Source organism: Odocoileus virginianus, chromosome 34 (assembly GCF_023699985.2).
Source record: "Odocoileus virginianus isolate 20LAN1187 ecotype Illinois chromosome 34, Ovbor_1.2, whole genome shotgun sequence".
In the NCBI taxonomy this organism is placed as follows: Eukaryota; Metazoa; Chordata; class Mammalia; order Artiodactyla; family Cervidae; genus Odocoileus; species Odocoileus virginianus.
Genome location: NC_069707.1, coordinates 474,453 through 488,444, shown reverse-complemented (window position 1 = coordinate 488,444; position 13,992 = coordinate 474,453). Strand labels below are relative to the sequence as shown.

The 13,992-nt window shown below is 47.4% G+C and overlaps 1 long non-coding RNA gene across 1 annotated transcript; it reads left to right on the top strand.

Moving 5' to 3' along the window:
- Positions 1-5,213: 5,213 nt before the first annotated feature.
- LOC139032978 (uncharacterized) lies at positions 5,214-12,081 on the top strand. Its single transcript, XR_011485596.1, has 3 exons — positions 5,214-5,696; positions 6,804-6,937; positions 11,772-12,081. It is a non-coding gene; the product is annotated as an uncharacterized lncRNA (long non-coding RNA).
- The last annotated feature ends 1,911 nt before the right edge of the window (positions 12,082-13,992 follow it).

Here is a 13,992-nt window from a genome sequence, read left to right as displayed (position 1 = left end):
ATTTGGGGTCTTTTGTGGCACCATTCAAATTTTAGGATTATTTGCTCCAGTTCTGTGAAAAATGTCATTGGTATTTTGATTGGATTACACTGAGTCTATAGAGTACTGTGGAAATTATGCTCGTTTTAACATACTAATTCTTACATAGCATGGACTCCCTTGGACTGCAAGGAGATCAAATCATCAATGAACACAGGATATCTTTCCTTTATTTTGTACTTTCTTCTGTTCTTTCATCAATGTCTTATAGTTATCCAAGGACAGGATTTTACCACCTAGGTTAGATTTATTCCTAGGTATTCAATTATCTAATTATTTTTGATATAATTGTAAATGGGATTGTTTTCTTAATTTCTGTTTCTGATAGTTTGTTAGTATATAGAAATGCAACAGATTACTGTTTATTTATTTTGTGTCCTTCAGCTTTACTGAACTTATTAGTTCTAATAGTTTTTTGGTGGAGTCTTTGGAATTTTCTATACATAGTATCAAGTTATCTGCATATAGTGACAGTTTTACTTCTTCTTCTCCCATTTGGATAGCTTTTATTTCCTTTTCTTCTGTGACTGCTGTGGCTAGGACTTATAAAACTATATTGAATAAAAGTGGCAAGAGTGGGCATCCTCATCTTGTTTCTGATCTTAGAGGGAAGCTTTCAGCTTTTTACTGTTGAGTATGGTATTAGTTGTGGGCTTGTCCTAAATGACCTTTATTATGTTAAGTTACATTCCCTCTATACCCACTTTGTTGAGAATTTTTTTATCATAAATGTATATTGAATTTTGTCAAAGATTTTCTTTGCATCTATTGAGATAGTCATATTATTTTTATTCTTCAATTTGTTAATGTGGTGTATCACATTCATTGATTTGTAGATATTGAATGATCCTCGTATGCCTGGGATAGATCCTACTTGATCATGTTGATGATACTTTTAATGTATTATTGAATTTAGTTTGCTAATATGCTGTTAAGGATTTCTATGTTCATTAGGGATATTGGCTTATAATTTTCTTTTTTGTGGTGTCTGGCTGGCTTTGGCATCAGATGATGCTGGCCTTGTAGAATCATTTTGGAAGTATTTCTTTGTTTGCAATTTTTTGAAATAGTTGGAGAAGAATAGGCATTAAATATTTGGTACAGTTCCCCTGTAAAACTGTCAGGACCTGAACTTTTGTTTGTTGGGATTTTTTTTTAATAACAGTAAATATTTCAACCTGTGCTGATAATATATGCTTATTTATTTATAAATTATATCCATAAACAATTGTTCTAACATATCTCCATTATAAGGAAAATGTAGACTTTTATACGGCAGTTTAGGCAAATGTGATGGCCACTGAAGGTGCTGAGATGGGGATACTGGAGGCCAGAGGCTGGGACACAGGTGCAGGGGGCAGGTATAGACCAGACAAACGACACACCACCTACACCTTGAGTCCTGTTGGTGAAAATCAGAACTGTCTGTGTGAAATCTAGACATTCCCAGGGTCTGCTGCAGCCCTGGGACAAGATCCCATAAATACTGCTTTTGTGCAGGTCAGTTTTCTCATTGGACTATAAGCTCCTCAAAGGCAAGGCCAAAAAAAAAAAAAAAAAAAAAAGAGGCAAGGCTTTTTTACAGAACACTTAGCACAAATCCCGGGGCACACCTGAGTGACCTGCTTCTGACAGGGAATTGGGAAAGAATTCCAAGCAAGTGTCAGGAGAAATGCTAAGGAATAGCATATTTTCATAATAAACCAGTCCCAGATGTGATGTTTTTTCTTGCTCAAGTAACACAAGAGATAAAATGTGCTAAATTAAAAAAAAAAAAAAGATGTCCTTTTCATCATAAGGGACTGGAATACAAAAGTAGGAAGTCAAGAAACACCTGGAGTAACAGGCAAATTTGGCCTTGGAGTACAAAATGAAGCAGGGCAAAAGCTAACAGAGTTTTGCCAAGACAACACACTGGTCATAGCAGACACCCTCTTCTAACAACACAAGAGAAAACTCTACACATGGACATCACCAGATGGTCGACACTGAAATCAGATTGATAATATTCCTTGCAGCCAAAAATGGAGAACTTATATACAGTCAGCAAAAACAAGACCGGGAGCTGACTGTGGCTCAGATCATGAACTCCTTATTGCCAAATTCAGACTGATATTGAAGAAAGTAGGGAAAACCACTAGGCCATTCAGGTATGACTTAAATCCCTTATGATTATACAGTGAAAGTGACAAATAGATTCAAGGGATTAGATCTGATAGATAGAGTACCTGAAGAACTGTGGCTGAAGTTCATGACCTTGTACAGGAGGTGGTGATCAAGACCATCCCCAAGAAAAAGAAATGCAAAAAATAAAATGGTTGTCTGAGGAGGCCTTACAAGTAGCTGAGAAGAGAAAACAAGTGAAAGGCAAAGGAGAAAAGAAAAGATATGAGCATTTGAATGCAGAGTTCCAAAGAATAGCAAGGACAGATAAGAAAGCCTTCCTCAGTGATCAATGCAAAGAAATAGAGGAAAACAATAGAATGGGAAAGACTAGAGATCTCTTCAAGAAAATTACAGATACCAAGGGAACATTTCATGCAAAGATGGACACAATAAATGTATGAGAAATGTATGGACCTAACAGAAACAGAAGATATTAAGAAGAGGTGGCAAGAATACACAGAAGAGCAATACAAAAACAGATCTTAATGATACAGATACCACAATGGTGTGGTCACTCATTTGTGGTCACTCATCTAGAGCCAGACATCCTGGAGTGCGAAGTCAAGTGGGCCTTAGGAAGCATCACTATGAACAAAATTAGTGGAGGTGATGGAATTCCAGCTGAGCTATTTCAAATCCTAAAAGATGAGGCTGTGAAAGTGCTGCACTCAATATGCCACCATATTTGGAAACTCAGCATTGGCCACAAGACTGCAAAAGGTCAGTTTTCATTCCAATCCTAAAGAAAGGCAATGCCAAAGAATGTTCAAACTATGGCACAATTGCACTCATCTCACACACTAGCAAAGTAATGCTCAAATTTCTCCAAGCCAGACTTCAACAGTATGTGAACCAAGAACTTGCAAATGTTCAAGCTGGATTTAGAAAAGGCAGAAGAACCAGAAATCATTGCCAACATCTGTTAGATCATCAAAAAAGCAAGAGTTACAAAAAAACCTCTTTTGCTTTATTGACTTCTGCTTTATTGACTATGCCAAAGCCTTTGTGTGGATCACAACAAACTGGAAAAATCTTAGAGAGATGGGAATACCAGACCGCCTTACCTGCCTCCTGAGATATCTGTATGCAGGTCAAGAGGCAACAGTTAGAACCAGACATGGAACAACATACTGGTTCCAAATTGGGAAAGGAGTAAGTCAGGCTGTATATTGTCACCCTGCTTATTTAACTTCTATGCACAGTACATCATGCAAAATGCTGGGCTGGATGAAGCACAAGCTGGAATCAAGATTGCCGGGGGAAATATCAATAACCTCAGATATGCAGGTGACACCACCCTCACTGCAGAAAGTGAAGAACTAAAGAGCCTCTGGATGAAAGAGAAAGAGGAGAGTGAAAAAGTTGGCCTAAAACTCAACATTCAAAAAATGAAGATCATGGCATCTGGTCCCATCACTTCATGGCAAATAGATGGGGAAACAATGGAAACAGTGAGAGATTTTATTTTCTTGGGCTCCAAAATCACTGCAGATGGTGCCTGCAGCCATGAAATTAAAAGATGCTTGCTCCTTGGAACAAAAGCTATGACAGCATATTAAAAAGCAGATATATTACTTTGCCGACAAAGTTCTGTCTAGTCATAGCTATGGTTTTTCCAGTAGTCATGTATGGATGTGAGAGTTGGACCATAAAGAAAGCTGAGCACTGTAGAATTGGTGCTTTTGAACTGTGGTATTAGAGAAGACTCTTGAGAGTCCCTTGGACTACAAGGAGATCCAAACTGTCCATCTTAAAGGAGATCAGTCCTGAATATTCATTGGAAGGACTGATGCTGAAGTTAAAACTCCAATACTTTGGCCACCTGATGTGAAGAACTGACTCATTTGAAAAGACCCTGATGCTGGGAAAGATTGAAGATGGGACGAGAAGGGGATGACAGAGGATGAGATGGTTGGATGGCATCATGGACTTGATGGACCTGAGTTTGAGCAAGCTCTGGGAGTTGGCGATGGACAAGGAGGCCTGGTGTGCTGCAGTACACGGGGTCGCAAAGAGCTGGACATGACTGAGGGACTGAACTGAATTGATATTAAATAAATATGTATTATATGTCTATATGTTTATGTATGTGTTTGTAAACATGTTAAAAAATAATTGTAGATTTCACCACATTCAGGACTGGGTGACATAATTTGTAGGACCTGTTCAAAGAGAAAAAGTGAGATTCTGTCCAGAAGCCATGGCTGTATCAGGGGCACTGATCCAAGACAAGGGGCCCCCTGACCACGGCCCGGCCTGAGAGTGGATGCCTGAGCACCCCCTGGCCCGGCGTGGGGGTCCTGTGTTCTGAGGCCCCGCGGGTCTGGCCTGAGTCCACTGCCCTATTTCAGCTATCCTCACACAGGCAGAACCAAACCTAGTCAGCTGCAATCACCACAGCTTCAAGCTCTCGCCTGTGTAGCCTGGAGTTGATCAAAAGCTCAGATCCAGCCCCAAATATGACAAAGAGTACCAGCCATCAGGGTTGTAACCTGCAGACCACACATCTGTCTCAGCTGCTCTGCGGGACCCTGGCAGGAGGGCTGCAGGAGGGCAGCCTGTGGCTGAAGGGGCGGGGCCGATGGCCTGGAGGCTGGAGGGGGCGGGGCAGGTAGCCTGTGGCTGGAGGGGCGGGACCAATGGCCTGGAGGCTGGAGGGGGCGGGCCCGTGGTCTGTGGCTGGAGGGGGCGGGGCAGGTAGCCTGAGGCTGGAGGGGGCGGGGCCCGTGGTCTGTGGCTGGAGGGGGCGGGGCCGGTGGCCTGAGGCTGGAGGAGGCGGGGCCCGTGGTCTGTGGCTGGAGGGGCGGGGCCGGTGGCCTGTGGCTGGAGGGGGCGGGGCCGGTGGCCTGTGGCTGGAGGGGGCGGGGCCCGTGGTCTGTGGCTGGAGGGGGCGGGGCCGGTGGCCTGAGGCTGGAGGGGCGGGGCCCGTGGTCTGTGGCTGGAGGGGGCGGGGCCGGTGGCCTGTGGCTGCCCTGTCTGCGCGCCTCACTCGGTGGTGCCCACCCAGCATGCGACAGCCAGGCTGCATCACCCACCAGGCATCACCCTGGTAACATGTCGTCCTGGTAACGCCTCGCCAGCCTGCAGCCCTGCTGCCACTCCTTGGACTCTGCGACCACGGCAGCTCCTTCACCCGGTTTGCAGTTCTCTCCTGCAGAACCAGCCCCTCGCGTGCCCCCTCCCTTCTGCGACCCTGACCTCAGCTGGCGTTCCCCACCCGGCCAGGCCCTGGCCCATCCTCGCTGCCTAAACTGGAACAAGTCCAACTCTTCCCTTTGTTCCAGGAATCTCCTCTCTGAGGAGCTAAGGGCTTTCTACCGAACAATCCTTTACACCAACAGCTCTCTTTTAGATTCTTCTGCTCCAACAGCTGGTGCTGCTTCCACCTCCCAGCTGCGTCCTGACCTCATCCCAGGCTCCCTGAAGGGGCGACCCGAGAGCCTGCGCCGTGCTGGGAACCGCACCTCTCGAGTGGGGAAGACAGCAGCCCAGTGAGAGAGCAAGCGGACACCCTTGCCTCCTCTAGGCACACCTGCTTCCTCTCTGCCTCCTCTCTCCACCCCTGCCTCCTCTGGGCACACCTGCTTCCTCCCTGCCTCCTCTCTCCACCCCTGCCTCCTCTGGGCACACCTGCTTCCTCTGTGCACACCTGCCTCCTCCCTGCCTCCTCTCTCCACCCCTGCCTCCTCTGGGCACACCTGCCTCCTCCCTGCCTCCTCTCTCCATCCCTGCCTCCTCTAGGCACACCTGCTTCCTCTGTGCACGCCTACCTCCTCCCTGCCTCCTCTCTCCACCCCTGCCTCCTCTGGGCACACCTGCCTCATCCCTGCCTCCTCTCTCCACCCCTGCCTCCTCTGGGCACACCTGCCTCATCCCTGCCTCCTCTCTCCACCCCTGCCTCCTCTGGGCACACCTGCCTCCTCCCTGCCTCCTCTCTCCACCCCTGCCTCCTCTGGGCACACCTGCTTCCTCCCTGCCTCCTCTCTCCACCCATGCCTCCTCTGGGCACACCTGCCTCCTCCCTGCCTCCTCTCTCCATCCCTGCCTCCTCTGGGCACACCTGCTTCCTCTGTGCACACCTACCTCCTCCCTGCCTCCTCTCTGCATCCCTGCTTCCTCTGTGCACACCTGCTTCCTCTCTGCCTCCTCTCTCCACCCATGCCTCCTCTGGGCAAACCTGCCTCCTCCCTGCCTCCTCTCTGCATCCCTGCCTCCTCTGGGCACACCTGCTTCCTCTGTGCACACCTACCTCCTCCCTGCCTCCTCTCTCCACCCCTGCCTCCTCTGGGCACACCTGCCTCCTCCCTGCCTCCTCTCTCCATCCCTGCCTCCTCTGGGCACACCTGCTTCCTCTGTGCACACCTGCCTCCTCCCTGCCTCCTCTCTGCATCCCTGCCTCCTCTCTCCACCCCTGCCTCCTCTAGGCACACCTGCTTCCTCCCTGCCTCCTCTCTGCACACCTGTCTCTTCTCACTGCACAGCTGCCCCTCCCCTGCACACATACCTTCTCTGCTCTCTCTTGCTTCTCCCTCACTCAGCCCCTCTCTCTTGGTTGGAGTATTTCAAATTGAAGCCTCCCAAACACTGTCTCATTTCAGGTAAATACCTTGGTTTGCGTCTCTCACAGATGGGGACTTCCCTCAAGAGGAGCAGTGAGGCAGTATTGGACGCACGCTGACGGCTCCTGGTGCTCCTGGACCTCAAGTGAGGTTGGTTCAGGACAGAAAACCAGGTGGGAGCTGTTTCCTGGAGCAGCACAAAGTCAGGGAACCAACTTTGATTCCGTGTTGGTTTTATAAGCATGATTAGATGTATGAAAAAATTGGCAATGTCTGCTCTTTTAGGGTGTCTTTAAGAGAGACTGGCTTGAACATGCCTCCCCCCCCCATAAGGAAAACGCACTGGAATAGGACTGCGCCTCCAGGGCTGATGTGTGGGTGAGAGAGATGCTTTGTTAGCTCCTGGGCAGGAGCCCCCTCCTGTAAGGATGTAACCGGACTCCATCAGGGCTCAGAAAGCCGCACTTCCTGAGTTTACTGCTTGTATGCTCTTATGGGAGGTCACTATGCCTCAGTGTCTTCCCCTGCAAACTCGGCCTAATGCTGCTCGTCTCACAGGCTCTTGTGTCAAGTGCTGCGCCCAACGTGTGAGCCCTTCTCAGGGGCCCTGAGCTGTGATCGTGACCAGTGAGGACGCACGGGTCCCACTGCCTGCGTCCTGTGAGCCTTCCGTGGGCACCTCACACCCAGTGGTCACACGGGCCTTGTGCTCTGACATCCTTCTTCCCCTTTTCTTTCTTTTTTTTTCAAGTACAGCTGATTTACAATGTGCTAGCTTCATACAGCAAGTGATTGTTATGAATACATATACAGTATACATAGAATCTGAGAAGAATATGTAATGGAGATATATGTACTCTTTTCAGATTATTTTCATCATATGTTATTAACAAGTTATTGAATATTGTTTCCTGTGCAATACAGTAGGTCTTGCTGATTATCTGTTTTACACATAATAATGTGTATCTATTAACCCCAAACTCCTAACTTATCTTCCCTCAACCACATTTCTGTTTGGTAACTATAAATTAGTTTTCTGTGTCTATGGGTCTACTTCTGTTTTGTAAAGAAGCTCATTTGTGTCAATTGTAAGACGCCACCGACAAGCGTTACCATGCTCTTTGCTTTTCTCTGCACGCGTGCTCAGCTGTGCCTGACTGCGCGCAGCCCCAAGGACCGTAGCCTGCCAGGCTTCTCTGTCCGTGGAGCTTTCCAGGGGAGGATACTGGAGTGGGTTGCTGTTTTCTACTCCAGGGGATCTTCCCAAACCGAGTCTCATGCATTTCCTGCATTGGCAGGCCGGTTCTTCACCATGAGCACCATCTGGGAAGCCAACTGGGAAATCTTTCTCTGACTTTCTTTATTTAGCTCCATCCACATTGCTGTAAAAGGCATTATTTCATTTTTTAATGGCTGAGTAATATTTCTTTGTATGTATGTACCACAAATATACATTACCCATTATCCATATATACTTTATCTATTGTCTGTGGATGGTCTTTAGGCTGCTTCCATGTCCGGTTTATTTCTAAAACACCTGTGTGTGTATAAGAATGGTAAAGTACTTTCGGTTTCTTTGTCAGTTGCTTTTTGAGTAAAATAGTAGCTCCTTGTGAGACTCTAGAGTTTCCTTTAGCCATTTAAAAATCGTTGTGAGTCATTTAAAAAATTATAATAGATAAGTTGCTTATGAAATTTACAAAGCCATCCCAAACATGATAAAGTCAAAGAAATTCCTACACAGACACATCAGAATCAAACAGCTAAAACCTAAAGATGAAGAAAAAGTCTTGAAAGCAGCCAGAGAAAACAACATTTTACATATAGGGAAAAACAATCCAAATGACTGTGAATTCACAAACCAGGGAGATGAAAAAGGAAAAGAGCCATCAGCCTAGAATTTACATCTAGTCAGAAATAATGAAGGTGAAATGCAGACATTCTCAGGAAAGAACAGTTAGGATGGCTGATGACCTGTGGCCAGCTCACCTGTGCTAGAAGAAATGCTGAAGGAAACTCTTCTGGAGGAACTTCAGGAATGAAGGAAGAGCACAGAACTGGTAAATATCTGTTAAATGAAATCAGCTGTTTTCTTCACTCAGTTTCTTTAAAATGTGTCTGATGAATGGAAGCAGCCTGTAGCATTGTCTGTGGTGTTTGCAATCTATGCAGATGTAATTTCATATAATGGGGCAGGGAAGTTTCTTTATTCTATATTTGGTGATGCGATACTAACCAGGAGACCGTGAAAAGTTAAACTTGTAATAACTTCAGCAGCAACACACCCACACAGCAGTAGGAAGAGCTGTAGCCCAGACCCCCCTGAGAAATTAACACACAGTATTGAGAAACATTCTAATAGTTCTAAGAAAGATAGGAAAGGGGAAATGGAGGAATGAAAAAATGGGGACACAGAAAAACAAACAATAGTAGTAGACTTAAATCCAAACAAGTCAATAATTATGTCAAATATAAATGGCTTCAGTTCAGTCGCTCGGTCTTGTCCGACTCCTTGTGACCCCACGAACTGCAGCACGCCAGTTTTCCCTGTCTATCACCAACTCTCAGAGCTTACTCAAACTCATGTCCATCGAGTCCGTGATGCCATCCAATCGTCTCATCCTCTGTCGTCCCCTTCTCCTCCTGCCTTCAATCTTCCCCAGCATCAGGGTCTTTTCAAATAAGTCAGTCTTTGCATCAGGTGGCCAAAGTATTGGAGCTTCAGCTTCAGCATCAGTCCTTCAATGGAATATTCAGGACTGATTTCCTTTACGATTGACTGGTTTGATCTCCTTGCTGTCCAAAGGACCCTCAAAGAGTCCTCTCCAACCCCACATATCAAAAGCATCAGTTCTTTGGCGCTCAGCTGTCTGTATGATCCACTCTCCCATCCATACATGACCACTGAAAAACCATAGCTTTGACTGTATAGACCTTTGTTAGCAAAGTAATATATCTTCTTTTTAATATGCTGTCAAGGTTGGTCATAGCTTTTCTTCCAAGGAGCAAGCATCTTTTAATTTCATGGCTGCAGGCACCATCTGCAGTGATTTTGGAGCCCCCCAAAATAAAGTCTGTCACTGTTTCCATTGCTTCCCCATCTATTTGCCATGAAGTATTGGGACTGGATGCCAAGATCTTCATTTTTTGAATGTTGAGTTTTAAGCCAACTTTTTCACTCTCCTCTTTCACTTTCATCAAGAGGCTCTTTAGTTCCTCTTCAATTTCTGCCATAAGGGTGGTGTCATCTGCATATCTGAGGTTATTGCTATTTCTCCTGGCAGTCTTGATTCCAGCTTGTGCTTCATCCAGCCTAGCATTTCTCATGATGTACTCTGCATAGAAGTTAAATAAGCAGGGTGACAATATACAGCCTTGACTTACTCCTTTCCCAATTTGGAACCAGTCTGTTGTTCCACGTCCATTTTTAACTGTTGCTTCTTGACCTGCATACAGATTTCTCAGGAGGCATGTCAAGTGATCTGGTATTCCCATCTCTTGAAGAATTTTCTGCAGTTTGTTGTGATCCACACTGTCAAAGGCTTTGGCATAGTCATTGAAGCAGAAGTAGATGTTTTTCTGGAATTCTCTTGTTTTTTCAATGATCCAACAGACATTGGCAAATTGATCTCTGGTTTCTCTGCCTTTTCTAAGTCCAACTTGAACATCTGGAAGTTCTTGGTTCACGTACTGTTGAAGCCTAGCCTGGAGAATTTTGAACATTACTTTGCTAGCATGTGAGTGATAGTTTCTCAGTCATGCCTGACTCTTTATAACCCCATGGAATGTAGCTTGTCAGGCTCCCCTCTCCATGGAATTCTCCAGGAAAGATTACTGGAGTGAGTTGCCATTTCCTTCTCCATTGCTAACGTGTGAGATAAGTGTGATTGTGTGGTAGTTTGAACATTCTTTGGCATTACCTTTCTTTGGGATTGGAATGAAAACTGACCTTTTCCAGTCCTGTGGCCAATGCTGAGTTTTCCAAATATGTGGCATATTGAATGCAGCACTTTCACAGCCTCATCTTTTAGGATTTGAAATAGCTCAGCTGTAATTCCATCACCTCCACTAACTTTGTTCATAGTGATGCTTCCTAAGGCCCACTTGACTTCAAACTCCAGGATGTCTGGCTCTAGGTGAGTGATCACAGCATCATGGTTATCTGGGTCATGAAGATCTTTTTTGTACAGTTCTTCTGTGTATTCTTGCCACCTCTTCTTAATACCTTCTGTTTCTGTTAGGTCCATACATTTCTCATACATTTATTGTGCCCATTTTTGCATGAAATGTTCCCTTGGTATCTGTAATTTTTTTGAACAGATCTCTAGTCTTTCCTGTTCTATTGTTTCTCTATTTCTTTGCATTGATCACTGAGGAAGACTTTCTTATCTGTCCTTGCTATTCTTTGGAACTCTGTATTCAAATGGATATATCTTCCTTTTTCTCCTTTGCCTTTTGCTTCTCTTCTTTTCTCAGCTATTTGCAAGGCCTCCTCAGACAACCATTTTGCCTTTTTGCATTTCTTTTTCTTGGGGATAGTCTTGATCACCACCTCCTGTACAATGTCATGAACCTCCATCTGTAGTTCTGCAGACACTCTATCAGATTCAACCCCTTGAATCTATTTCTCAGTTCCACCGTATAATTTGTAAGGGATTTGATTTAGGTCATACCTGAATGGTCTAGTGGTTTTCCCTACTTTCTTCAATTCAAGTCTGAATTTGGCAATAAGGAATTCATGATCCGAACCACAGTCAGCTCCGGTCTTGTTTTTGGCTTGTTTTGGCTTGAATTGATAAATGGCTTAAACTTGTCAATTAAAACCAGACATTATTAGATTGGATTTTTTTTTAAAGATTCAACTATAAACCCTAGAGAATGATAAGCTCAGGCAACTCTGTAAATCTGTAAACTACTGTTTGTAGCTGCTCTGGTCATAAGCTTCAAAAACAGGATCTAAGCCCCATGTCCTTCCCTTCCTTGTGACATGTCTCTTCCATGTGACAGAAATACGACTTGGCAGTGAAAGTCACGGGTGGGGACAGCCGTGCCTCGAGTGGGACCCACAGCCATCCTGCGGAGCAGAGGAGCTCGTCTGACACCGTCTGGTTCCGTGTGTGGCCTCCAGAAAGGGCTGTAGGGGCAGAGAGCACGTCAAGGCCGGGGCTGGGGGCGCGACTGCAGGGCTCCCTGAGGCTGTGTCCCAGGAGGGACGAACCGTCGCGGTGCAGGTGGGCACCTGAATTTACAAAAGTGATAAAGCTCACAAAGCTCTACACCACCGAAGAGTATTTTATTGTATGCAAAAGTTTTACAAGCGCACAGAAATTGGGAAGAATCCACTTTTTAAAAGCTCTAAATGTATGTCCCCATGTGTTCCTAGTCATGCATGGTGACTCATCGTAGACGGCTGTAACTTTTCCAGCCCATAAGTACCTGTGTGTGAGGCACACATTTCTTGATTCGTTGTGTAGGGAAGTTCAGTCAGTCATTTCAGCCGCTGATAGAGCTTCTCCTTTGAATTGAAAAGATTGCAGTTTACGACTCTCTCTCGGTGTGTATTGGGAAGGAAGGTGGCCCCCAAAATGTCTGTGTTTTAATCCCCAGATCCTGACATCATGTTTGTTTATATGACACAGTGAGTGGATGGTATGAATATCGCCAATTAGCTAACCTTAAAGTGGAGGCTGATCCTGAATTATCTGGAGGGCCTGATGTAATCCCAAGGTCCTTAAAGTGGAAGTGGAGGCAGGAGAGGTCAGAGGGCTGAGACTGGCCATGGCTGGCCTTGGCGATGGAGGAACATCCATGAGCCATGACCTGTTGTCCGTCAGAAGCCGGAAAAGATGGAAACGAGGCAAAGGATTCTGCCCTGGAGCTTCTAGAAGTAGCTCTGTTGCTGATGGTGTTTCCAACCTAGTGAGACCAGTTTAGGACTCTACACCCGCAGGTCTTAGATGTGGGATTTACATTGTTTGAAGCCACTAGGTTGGTGCTACTTGTCACAGACCCAAGATGCTAACACATGGTCTTGCGGTCTGACTGCTCCCAGCCACCTGCTCTTGTCCCTCAGGTATGACAGGAAGCTCAGATCCCTCGCCCCGTCCAGACCTCCAGGGCAGAGTAACGATCTGGGGTCCAGCCACTGGCTTCCAGAGGTTTCTGCCCCACTGAGGGAGGCACTGACCTGAGATCCCGGAGAACTGGTGCCACCCCTCCGGCAGACCTGGGGGCCTTCCAGGCCAGTCCCTTGGGGATCAGAAGCGCATGGCCCAGGGCAGTTTCTCCACATGAAGGTCAGAGAAGCAGCCTCTGTCCAGGGCCAGGCCACAGGTCGGGATCATCCCAACACCGCACCAGCTTGTTGGCTGAAATGTGGAGCCCAGGACCCACCAGTGTGTGCAGGAGTCACCCTTCTGGGTCATCACCAAGCTCACCCATCTGATGACTGCCAGGGTGCCTCTGGGCGAAGCTCGTGGCTGCTGAGGGTCCAGCCCTCCCTGCCCCCCCAGTCCCTCTTCTGCGCTCAGACTGTGGGGTGCAGGGTGGTTCAGAGCCTGCCGGCAGACAGGAGGACCAATTACCACCCCAGCCCTGGGGGCACGGCAGTGGGGGGCTGTGACGAGGGAACTGGAAGGAAAAGCTGCCCTGCACTGCGTTCTGGGGCTCCTGTCAGCGGGCTGTAATTAGATAATCAAATGCCAGGGCTGCCAGAAGGGCCCTGGGGGCCGCCGCGGGCAGGTTGCTCCGAAACCCGCACAGGAAACCCCCGGGAACCCACGGGCAGGGAGCCGCGGACGCTCCCGCCGCGTGGGCCGCCCTTTCCTGGGAAGGTCACTGGGGGCGCAAGACGCGCCCACAAACCTGGGGGGTTTGTGTCTAAGCCCTCCGCTGTGAAAAGGAGGCACCGGAGAGGCCGGGTGGCGGCCTGGCCTCCTCGGGGGGCGGTCGTGACCGGCGTCGGAGAGGTGATGGGGCCCGGGGGGGGGGGGGGCGGGCGGAGGGGTGGCAGCAAGTGCGGGCACAGAGGCTGCGGGGGAAAGAGCCCCAGGTGGCGAGCTTCTCAGACCCCTTCATGCGTTTGCGGGAGAGGCTGTGTTTGCACCTGCCCCGGGCCGGCCGGTCTCCACGCGCCCCTCTTGGACGTGGACGCCCTTCCTGCTGCCCTTTGTAGCCACTGCTCCTTCCGCGCCTGGGCTCCGCTCACCAACCGCCACCCCCGCACCCA